Consider the following 12,524-nt stretch of genomic DNA (forward strand, 5'->3'; position numbering starts at 1 on the left):
AGCCCAGCTCTCCGCATTGCTATCAGCTTGGCTGGTCGTTCATACTAATACAATTGGCAGTATTAGCGGGTGGGAAGCTGATGGGTGAGGATCGGACGTTGTGGACAGCGACTCCTACAGGCTGGTTGGTGCGCCTGCGCAGCAGAATCAGAAAGCGACAAGGGCGGCGTGTCCCTCCCACGCAGACCCCCGACGCTGAGAGATCGCGCTGTGCAGGTGAAAAGATGCGACGGCTGCTTCCTCGAGTACCGGAGGGGACACATGATGTAAGGCTTCGTCCACATTGCAGCCGGCTTGTGGGAGGCATGGCCTAACAGCGTTCGAGACAGGGGAGGGTAGAATTGGACGATACGAAAATGGGATGGGAGAAAAATAGAAAATGGGAAAGCTGTATTACAGCTTTCCCTTAACTCATTCAGCGCCAAAAACGTAATATATCGTGTTTAGCCGCCAACGCTTGAGTGCCAAAAACGTAATATCTCGTTTTTAGATCCTTTGATCCCCATTCTAAACACTCAGCCGGAGCTCCCTGGCACATCTGCCTACGTTGGAATTGCAATGCCGATCGAATCTCGCCAGGTGGCATTAGGCTTGGGCGGTATAATTTTTTTCATACCTTTCTGACATCACACTAGGGCTGGGCGATATGGCCAAAGATGATATCATGATATCATATCACTCGATACTTAACAATATCGATAATTATAGATATAAAAATATATATATATATTATATATATTTTTTTAAACAACAGATGTATGTTTATTTTGCAGCAATTCTTTGTCGTTGTCGCCATCTTTAGTGTTACAGCCCCTCACACTCCAGTTCTCAGGCTGCAGCTGGTTTGAAAGCGAAAGTAAACAGGCTTCTCTGCTGGAGTTGAATAGTTCTGGCTCTGCTCGTTTATTTTCTATCTTTTGGCGCTTTTTTGGTGGACAAACCACAGCACATGTGCACCGTGACTCGCGACTGGAGACTAGCTCTGCTAGCACACATAGCCTACTGTGTACAGACGGTTTCAAACTGTATTTTAAATTAGAAAGCAAACAAAATTATTGATTTTTTTAATTATCAATCGATATCGATTATTAAAATATATCGCGATAATTATCGTTATTGTTTTATCGCCCAGCCCTACATCACACCTAGAGTTTTTCCGATACCAATACAAGTATCGGAAATGCCGCCAATACTGCCTAAAATGCTGGCATCGGTATCGGCGAGTACAGGTAAATTCTAGCCTCGGATCCCATGACGTCATTTATCTCCTGCGGAGAGTGAGGATTATAAAATGAACGTGTTTTAAAGTGTGATGCCGTTTGTCATTTTAACAGCATACACTTTCTTAAATTCCATTGTCCCCGACAGAGCGTGTGACGGGGAGCTCGGACGGGATGTGTTTTGCTTGCTGGTGTTATGATAGCATTAGCTGAAAAGCTAGCTAGTTGGAACAACATCCGCTTTAACGTTACATCAAATCAGATGATCGCCTGTCCTTTCTCCAGGACCTGACACTGTCCGTCTATCAACAATAATGCACCCATGGTGAATCGTATATTAAGTCAAGTAGCTACTGACTAGCGTTAGCTGACTAACGTTATCAAATGTCAATGCAGGGAAGACGAGCTAGGTCAGCTAGCTTAGCTTGATAACGGTACCGTGGCTAAAGTTGGTGCTATTCATAATCCAGCAATAATGGCTGCAGACCTGCAAGCAAAATACAGCAAGTTCCAAGTGCCAAAGGATAAGAGTCTGAGGCGGAGTCTCAAAAGAGAATGTTGAATATTTATTTTGCATCGAAAATCACAACATGAACGTTACTACTAGCCAGAGCCTCTGCTACTAACAGACTGGGTAGCGAGTGCAACACTGTCTAACGTCCATGCGGATAATTGGAGTAAGGTATATCTGCAGTGCTGCAGCCCCATACTCATTGATTAATGATACTAATACTAATCTATACAATCACCTGTTGTTGAATAAATACCATTACTTTCTAGTTATTACTAAAAAACAGTATATATAAAACAGTATCTGTATAAAAAATAAAAATAAAAAAAAAAGTATAATTTATATAAGGCATTTTTTTTTGTAATGTACCGGTATGCACTGGTATCGGATCAGTATCGGTCGATACCCAAAGCTTAGGTATCGGAATCGGATCGGGAAGGAAAAAATGGTATCGGAACATCTCTAATCACACCCCGGTATACGGTATGACAGTAGGGCTGCAACTAATGACTATTTTGGTAGTCGACTAATCTGTCGATTATTTTTTCGATAAGTCGACTAATCGAAAAACAATTATAAAAAAAAATATATATATATTTTTTTTTTGCACTACCTATCTTTGTGAAAGTGGCTTCTCAGCTCTGGTCCAGCTGAAGACCGAGCAGAGGAACAGATTGGACATTGAGCATGACCTCAGAGTTGCTTCGAGACTCTCGTCAGGACCAAACAACATCCCCAGTTATCCCATTAGTTCCCCCAAACTTACTGTCGGTCTGTTATGTTAAGCTAAGAAGTCTTCAGCTGGCTGGACCAGAGCTGAGAAGCCACTTTCACAGAGATAGGTAGTGCAAAAAAAAAATATATATACAGGGTTCTTACACCTTTTCCAAAGCAAAATTCAAGCACTTTTCAAGCTTTTTCAAGGTGCCTTTTCCAGCATCTTACACGGCTGTGGTAAATTAAATATTTACACAAATGATAATGTCACTTCTTCCATCACATTAAATCAGATGTGATTGTGCTATAAACAACCAAAATGATGTAGACATGACATCCTATATAACCTGGCTGAGCCAATATGAAACAATCACTCAAATAATCACCAGATACAATTTTTATTTCAATCAAATATTTACTGAAAATTTGCTAAATAAGTGAACAGTCTTTGAGGTAGGCAGTCAATCAGCTCCTTGAGCCTTAAAATGTATACAAAATCAAATCAACCTAGAATTTTTATATACCCCCCCCCCCCCACAGTGGTGTGTTCAGTTGGTACGTCCCAGCAGGGACCAGGATGTAAGCTATATGATGCCCATGTTATGTTATTGGTTGCAAACTTGCAATACAGACGCACAGTTGACACACGCTCTAGTCTCCTCTATTGTTATTTCACACAAACAGCTACCCCTAGTAGCTGGCTTCTTATGTTGCCGACATATCCTACAGAACATTCCTTAAAATAGAAAGAATTGATTTGCTTGTTAGTCATGTTGATCACAGCGAAACCACAGCTCCGATGCATAATGGCGTTAGCTAAACGAAACTTGTTTCGACCTAACCCTCCCGAAAGGAGAGGTTACTGAAATAACCTAAAAGGGATACTTCAAAGCATTACTTGTACTTTACGTCTGTATGTATTATTACTGTTTAGCTAGCGCGCTTTTAATTAAAACACCGGTTATTGTTATAACTCTGCCTCTGGTCTACTATTCTTTTAATTGTGCATATTACTCCTCGCCTCATTCGAACCTAGAACTGTGCCCGTGGCGAACAGCTGTTACCGTTAGTGACACAAGTGCTACATAATATATATATTTTTTATCTTATGTTGTGGGACTTGTACAGCACTTTAGTAAACTTTGTTGTTTTTAAATGTGCTCTATAAATAAAGTGGATTGGATTAATTAATTAAGTAGCCCCTTTCGTGACTGTGACGCAGCCAACAAGGTTTCACTCGGCTGCGCTGCAACCTTCGTCTATCAAGCAAACAATTATATTATATTTAATTTATAATTATATCAGACAATGCACCTACAAAAGCAGATCATTACAATTAAATTAGCCAACTTGGTAACACATTAGTCATAGCAGCATAGGCATAGCCTTATTAATGTTTTGTGTGGCGTCGCCGTCGTGTATAACAATACTTACGTTTTTTAGGTGATTTGACAAAGTTGTTGTAGAGTTGTGATATGCCATTTTCTTCTGGCATATCAGGCACTCGGCTTTTTGGGCATTTTCTTTGCATATTTTAAAGTGTAACCACACGTCTGATGACTTCTTTGTCGACATGTCTGCTGCACATGTCCTTGTTGTTTTCAACACAGATAATCTCCACGTGCTTGTTGTAGAGCGGTGCAGTCGAGGCGCCGCTTACTTTCGTTTCATTGGAATGGAGGCGGGAAGGGGCCGCTTACTTTCGTTTCATTGGAATGGAGGCGCAAGATTTTGGAGGCAAAAAATAAATAGATTTCCCCTCCCCCTAACTCAGCCAAACGAGTTAGTATAGCGATCAGCCCGAGCCAAGGCAATGCTGACTCTCCGGGAGTCGAGACCGCAGCCTCTTGCATTGGTGACAAGCACAATCTCCGCTATGCCACCTGACCGCCCATTATTATTATGTTATTCAGTTATCAGGCATGTGTTTAGGTTGTCTATTACTAATGGTTTGATTGGGTGTTGTTTGTAAATAGCGGTTTCAAAAAAAGAATTATGGCATTTTACAATACAGAACTTTGAAGGCGTTTTCCCAAAGGGTAGACATGTACCATTTCCCTAGCATCTACACACACCAAACTGTCCACCTCAGGGCTCTACGCTAACCTTTTTCACTAGGGGCACAGGTAACAGAGTTTTTTTTTTTTTTTCAAAAAGAAATGTATATTTGTACTGTGCGTGCATGTGCAAATGGGACACATCTGTGCAATAGCACATACCACCAAAGTCACTGGCCCACTGTGTGCGTGTGTGTGTATCATCTGCGTGTGCACACGGGAATGGGACAGACATTTGAACTATTAATTAGGTGATTAATGCCTACTATGGCAAAGTTGTAGCCAACAACTAGGCCTAATAAGAAAGGCAGTGATATTGAACAAAAAGGAGACACTGGCTTTACAACCAGGGCCATCAGTAGAGGGGGGAGCTAGTGTTGCTCTTTTAGAAAAATAATCCTTTCAGGGTTGCCTATTGAAATACTGTACACCTCCAGTATAGTAGTTTGCGTGTCAGGTAGACCATTGATTGACAGTCGATTCTGCCAATTACGACGTCACACCGCTTGCACTCTGGCCGTCCAGCGCTACAGCTGGACCCATTGCCCACCTCTGCGGTTGATAACGCTAGCCAAGTTAGCTGTACACACATACACAGTGGGCCAGTTGTAGGGGTGTAACAATGCATCGCAATGTATCGATCCTACTTTGCAATATTTACAAAACATGACATTGTTTTCGAACTCTAGCCATGGGGAAATGTTTAGCCAATTCACGTAAAAATTTGTATGTCTTCCCTCCGGCTCCAGTGGGTGTAGCTTCGCTAGCTACAGTGGCTACATTGGGTGCTACAGTGGGTGTAGCCTCGCTAGCTTGGCCAACTTCGCTAGCATGCTGGCTAGCGTCAGTATCTTGGTTAACGTTAACCATCACCTCTGTAACATGAGCTGCCTCGCCTGACTTCTCATTCTCCGGTATCTTTCGCGCAAAATAAAAATGAATGGGCTTCGACATGGCTGTATTATTGTTTGACTCAGACAGTGACGCAGCCGCTGATCATTACTTTCGGTTTCCAGTCGCGTGACCACAGGAAACTACCGTGATTGGAACGTTTATGCGGCTGTGAACTGTGGGACTTGTAGTTTTTTAACGATTCTCGCAGCGGAGAAAAAAAAAGGACGAATGAGAGGCTGTACTCTGCACTCGCTGGCCCCACTCGCACGCCGTGCGAGTACTTGATTTTGCATGTTCGCACGCACATATTTTTAGGGGCATATGCGAGCAATATGGTCGCACTGTAGAGCCCTGCACCTATATTCATATCTATATCCTGCTTCTTTGTGCCAAAGGGTTTGTTGATATGTCATACATAGCCTGATTTACAGACAATACAAAACTTTAAAGGCGTTTTTCTCAAAATGAGATTTTATGAGTTTGTATTACACATAAAACAAAATATCTCAATTTCTCTAGTACCGTACCTCCACACACCAAACTGGCCACGTTTCCTCCTATCCATACCACAACTTTCTGTTAAGAGGATTTTTTGATACATCACTCATCCAGATGTTTAGTTTAGTTTTTTTATAAATTTCTTTTATTTTTTTGACTATTCTTAACACTTTGAGTGCCAGCAACGTGTTATGTCGTTATTTCATGCCCCCCCCCGTTGAGTGCCGACGACGCCAATTGTAGTTTAGCGATCTGAATTCATATTTCATCAACGGAGTCTCCTGTTGGTACAGCAGCCCCTCTAGGAGCTCCGATGGGAAAATACCGCCCCCTATCGTCTATCCCTGTGTAACTGCAGGCCATTCGATTACACTGGTGGATCTGTGGGGGGGGGAGCCTACTGGCTCCACTATGCTGGCGAGGGATCTGATGAAGAGGGAAGTGATCGCGAGATGGAAAGCAGCCTGGAATATATATTTACAGCAGCCAATAATCAATCAATAAACACGATCGATATTTGGAATGGCGATCAGGAATTGGAATAATCTTTTTGGAGAACATCTGATCTAAGGTAAGGAATCTATGTTACCAGTCTTGGGGTAATCGGAGCTGTTTTGACCTATATCTCAGCATGTCCCGTATGTGTATATGTGCGTGTGCTGTTGAGGAAATAAGATAATCGATTTCTCAGCTCGCTTCTATAGCGTGCATAAGTACACATATACTATTGATAATATAGCGTAGGGCTGGGCGATATGGCCTCTAAATGATATCGCGATAAGCAATAACGAGACTGTGGTACAAGGAAGACCCACCGACAATAGCACAATGGGTAGGAATAGTGGAAGAGATACAGGATATGGAGAGGATAACACACATGCTGAGGTTACAGGAAGAGAAATTTGGGGAAAGATGGGGAAAGTGGGAGGACTATAAGGGGAACGAAAACGACATCACAGAAGAAGAACCAAATGCAACACAAGAGGGAGAAGGGTAAAGGAGGAAAGAGGTTCAAGGAGGGTCTCTGAACCCATGTCACACATTTTTGCTTTAGTTAGTATTCTCTATCTCTATCATTTGGGTAGGACGATTGCTTTATGTTTTTTCAATTTATTATTTATGTCTGTGGAACTTTTGCTTAAAGGATAACTCCACTATTTTGGGAAATTAGCTTATTTAACATCTTCCCTGGAGTTAGACAAGAAGATACAAACCTTTTTTGTCTCTGTGCGTGCATTTTAGCTTTGGGAATAGACGCTCCGTTAGCATAGCTTAGCTTCATCACTGGAAGTGAGGCAGGACAGTAGCCTTACAGTGCCTTACAGTGTATTGCAAGGTCTGACATTGACCAAACTTGATATGCATGACCTTGGTGGGCTCTAGGTCAACTCCTGCAAAGGGGGTCAATGTCAGACTTTGCAATCAAAAGTTAGGGGGCTAATAACCCTTGCCATAATTTCAGTGCGCCCCCTAACTTTTGATTGCAAGGTCTGACATTGACCCCCTTTTCAGGAGTTGACCTAGAGCCCACCAAGGTCATGCATATCAAATTTGGTCAATGTCAGACCTTGCAATACACTGTAAGGCACTGTAAGGCTACTGTCCTGCCTCACTTCCAGTGATGAAGCTAAGCTATGCTAACGGAGCGTCTATTCCCAAAGCTAAAATGCACGCACAGAGACAAAAAAGGTATATATCTTCTTGTCTAACTCCAGGGAAGATGTTAAATAAGCTAATTTCCCAAAATAGTGGAGTTCCCCTTTAAGTCTGTATTTATTATTTCTGTTTTTGGGTATTACATTTTTTTTTTTTTTTATATAATTTGTCTGATTAACGGTGTTGTACATTATGTCTATATAATATGTACCTGGAAGACCGACTGAGAGGATAATAATATTCAAATATGATGTTGTTTGTATGCTTGTAATTAGGCCTGCCACGATAACACATTTTGCTGGGCGATTAATTGCCCCCGAAAATATCACGATAAGCGATATTATTGCGACCGGTTCCCAAACTTTTATTTTGAAGCCCACCGCTCCGTCTTTTCCGGTGTTTTAGACTTTTATTTTGAAGCCCACCGACCGGACCGGAAGTATTGTTGCGATTATTTTAAGCAGAAACTATGAGCCGACAACTTGTCTCCTCCGGTTCTGTTTTTGAGCTAATGATAAAACAAATTGTTGGTGAACAACTAACTTTAGGTTAGTTTTAACGTTAGCTACTAACGTTAGATGCAGCTACTACAGGCAATCAACGATGAGGAGGAAGCATCAAAGCAGTATATAATAGAATAGCTGTGGTGCGTAAGCACTGCAGCACGACTCGAAACTACCGGAGTGTTATAATAAATTAATTCATGTTTAACTTGTCCCCGTGTCCAGTCCTTTGACTAGCCCCACCCGTTCATTGTAAACAATGATGCATGTAATTGTATTAACGTTATTCTGTGTTGTACTTGTAGCTATGCTATACGTTGTATTTCGTTTGTTAGCTATTTAGCTAATGTTGTTAGCATGGAATGAGAATCAAAGCTCTATCTTTCATCTTTATTTAGCAGTCCAGTTTCTCCGGGCAGTAGCGAGTAACTACTTGGGTCTAAAAATAGCTAACGTTACACTACAAATAATGCTACTTGGTTAAAAGGAGCAACACTATTGAGAAATGTCTATGTGGCGTTGCCCCACGGAGCTCCCGTGCTGTACTCTAGTAACGTCAGCGGCCCGCCTCCCAACACGGACAGTGACTGACAAGGGGCACTGGTTCCGCCTCATTAAAACAAACGCGCAAATAGCAATTAATCGCGCCCGTCAAAATCATTGCATTCATTTTAATTATCGCAGCAATTAATCGATTTATTGCTTATCGCGGCAGGCCTACTTGTAATACAAAAATGCAAATAAAAATTGAGTTTTAAATGATATGGCGATATTTTTTGGCCATATCACGATACACTATATATATCGCGATATTTAGACATTTCCTCTAAAGCACTTAAAAATGCTTGATTTAACCCTTTGATGCATACAGTCACGCCAATATGATGATTATAATAAGTCCCTGCAAAATATGTTTCCATTATTAAACCATGAAGATGCTTTAAAAAATAATTTAATGAAAATGTACTAAGAGTAGTCTACTGACACACTAATAAAAAAAATTATTTATATCTAAGACAATTTATATAAAAACGATTGGGTGCCTAAGACTTTTGCACAGTACTGTGTTTTCTATCCACTTTAGCCAAACACACATATTATATATATATTAGAGGTGGGCATAGATTAATTTTTTTAATCTAGATTAATCGATCTGCAATCCTGGATTTAATCTAGATTAATCTAGATTAAAATGGCTCAAAAAAAATTTAAAAACTGCAGAAGGCATTCAAAATATGTGTGTTCTACCCAAATAATGACCAGAAGTAAGTCCTTACTTTTTCTTTCCTCCTTATGTTTCTCAGGCCAGGTGGCCCATTACACCATGAGCCCATCTCCCGTTTCCAAAATGCATTACAGACTGTTTGAAAAAGCTGTTTTGCTATGATAATTGGTAATGAAATATCAAAATAATGTTCAATAAGATGTACTTGTGTTTAATAAATAGTTTTATTCAGAAGTTAACACAAATAAATAATATTACCAGTACAGTACAGTATCTAGCACACTCTCAGGAGCAAAACAGAAAGAATCATTTCAAACTTGAACTATGTGACATGGCTTGAATCAACTGCTCCAGTGGAGTTGCTCAGTGGCCAATGGTGTCAACTGTGGTTGTACTGGGCAGCTCCCAGGTGTGAATGGAACTGTGTGAATGTGAAGCAGGGCGTTCCTGAAAAAGAGCATCTGTGCTCAGCGAACCTACCCTGGGTAAATAAGGTAAAAAAAAAATGTAAAAAAAGAAATGTAAAAAAAAAAGTTTTTATTTTTTTAGATTAATGCGTTAATTATATTATCGCACAATACTAGTATAGCGTTAACGCAGCACGTTAACGCCGTTAACGGCCCAGCTCTAATATATATATACACACTACTGTGAGAAAATAATAATCACACACAAAGCCTTACAAAGGGATAATGGCTTATAGCAGACTTAATAATTTTAGAATATTTCAGATAATGAAATGAAATGTTTATATCATCAACTATCCAGTTAGTATTATACTGTAACGTTTGGCCACTTTAAATTATTGAATGTAGAGAGAGGTAGAGAGAGAGAGCGAGAGAACGCGTTCGCGTTTTGAGCATCTAAGCTGCCGTAGGCGATGACGTCACACTCTAATGTAAACAGGAAGAGTTTAAGACACGGAGATGGAAACTGGATGCTGATATATATAGAAACGAATAACCAATAAATATGAAGTTATCTTTAAACCTCTGTTGTCAAGCGTCGTCAATATAACCCACCCCCTTTTCTCACTAATGGAACTAGTGTCGTGGAGTCCGCTTTGAGCTAACGCTAGCAGCTAAGAGCTAGCAGCTAAGAGCTAACGCTAGTTAGCTTAGCCTATTATGGTTTAACTTAGCAGCTAACGTTAGCCCATTGCATGTCATTGAAGGTCCGCGCTGGTCTGTGTAATGAAATTACAATTGCATGTAATTTAAGGTCAGCGCTGGTCTGTCTATAATGAAATGAGAGGAACGCTTATCAGCCGCGACGTGACAACATATACTCGATGTTCACAATATAGTAATTTACTACATCTCACGTAGAACAAGCCGCGATACATCGAGTATACTCGATATATCGCCCAGCCCTAATATAGCATTTATTTGAAAACTATTCATAAATAGGCCAACAAATAACAACGTGTTTAGTGTATTCGAGAATATTCCAATAAATGCCGTTTATGACGGAATCTTTCTATTTTCTGGACATTTGAGAAAACGATAGCTTTTCTAAATGCTATAAAAAAGGATATGAACATATGATTAAAAAACAATCAGTTTCGACAATGTTGACTGCAAACAAGTCATTGATAAGCGACGAGCAGATTAGACACATAATTTAAAACATAGATTATACGTTTTTAACGCCATCATTGAAGTGGGTGGCGGCATTCAAGGGGGAAAAAAGGAAAACACGGCCGGCACTGAAAGTGTTAACAATTAAGATGTTTGCAAATGATTTCATCCTTTATTATTATTTTTCCCTATCTAGGGGGGGTGGTCTCCCCTTAACTCATTCAGCGCCGGGCCTATATGACCAAATTAGGGCTACCACGCCAGCGCTTTAATCAATGGGAGGACAGGGAAATTTGCGAGTGCTTAAAATATATCTTAAATTATGGCTATGGTCTAATACACCCGTCGCTTATCAATGACTTGCTTGCAGTCAACAATGTACGAAACTGATTGTTTTTTCATCTGTACATTTCCGTTTTATACCGTTTTGAATAAGAGTATAGTTTGAGATTTCTAGTAATTCCAGAGAAAGACGCGATAATAGCCCTTTAGTGGAATACACAAAACACGCTGATTTAATCGTTTTCAAATAAACACTAGATTATCGATAGTATATGTGTCCTTATGCACGATACAAAAGCGGGCTGAAAATCGCTTATCCGTGCCTTGCTCAGCGCCAACGGCACGCACACACACACGCTGTGATCGCTATGAAAAAAACATCCGATTAACCCAATACTGGTAGCATAAGAGTCCTTACCTCACATCAAATGTTCTGCAAAAAGATTAATCCAATTCCTGATCGCCATTCCAAATATCGATCGCGTCCATTGATCCAACGTTATAGTCCAAAACACATATTGCATGCTGCTCCCAGTCCCCCCAGTCAACGTGGTACAACGATACTGCATGCCCGAAAAGCAAAACCCGGACCGGACTTTTTTTCTGGATGCACATCCCCAGCCAATCCAATCCAATGATGTGCAATACCATCCGGGAGACGATAGGCGGCGGCATTTGCCCTTTTGCAAGCTCAGACCCATTCCCAACGATAACATCAGGTTGGATGGATGAAAATGAATGGATATCGCTAATAAAAGAAATAACGATTAAAACCTGACTATACTCGTGAAACTCCATCATAAAACATGCGTTTGTATGATCGCAGCGTCGGATAAACGACCCCCCCCCCCCCCCGGCTTTGTGAAGAAACAAGGTCATGTGTTTACCTTTGACCTGGCAATAATATAGGTTTCAAGCGAGCAGCCGCGAGATTTGCGCATACGCTGCACAAAACACACTTTATCTCATGATCTAGAAAACCAGCCTGGATTATTTTGAAACGGGGCAATGTTTATCTTGGGATTGTGAACGAACGAGGGTATGTAGAAGCAAACTCTATTTTTACATGTTGGACTATAAATAGTGTCTGTCAAATGAGCCATACTATTGTCTCCATAGCTATAATATAGAATATACAATAGCTCCGCAAATATCGTGAAAATGGTCAAAAAAAAGCTGGCGCCAGGCAGTACAGATGGGGAAAGCGCGTGGCGCTCAATGAGTTAATGATTTTAATATTGCCAAACAGGAGCCGGCAAACTGTAGTGCAGGCATCAAGTGCCACTGAGTGTTCATAATATTTTTAACAAAAAAGGATCTGAATTTAATTTAATATTAGGGATGCCCCGATCGATCAGCCAGCGATCGGTATCGGCCGATA

The 12,524-nt window shown here is 40.7% G+C and overlaps 1 protein-coding gene across 1 annotated transcript in view; it reads right to left on the reverse strand.

Moving 5' to 3' along the window:
• exosc1 (exosome component 1) overlaps positions 1 to 12,524 on the reverse strand; it is a 40,689-nt gene that overhangs the window by 15,612 nt on the left and 12,553 nt on the right. The window lies entirely within an intron of this gene.

This window comes from Notolepis coatsorum (genome assembly GCF_963971535.1).
Source record: "Notolepis coatsorum genome assembly, chromosome: 7".
In the NCBI taxonomy this organism is placed as follows: domain Eukaryota; kingdom Metazoa; phylum Chordata; class Actinopteri; order Aulopiformes; family Paralepididae; genus Notolepis; species Notolepis coatsorum.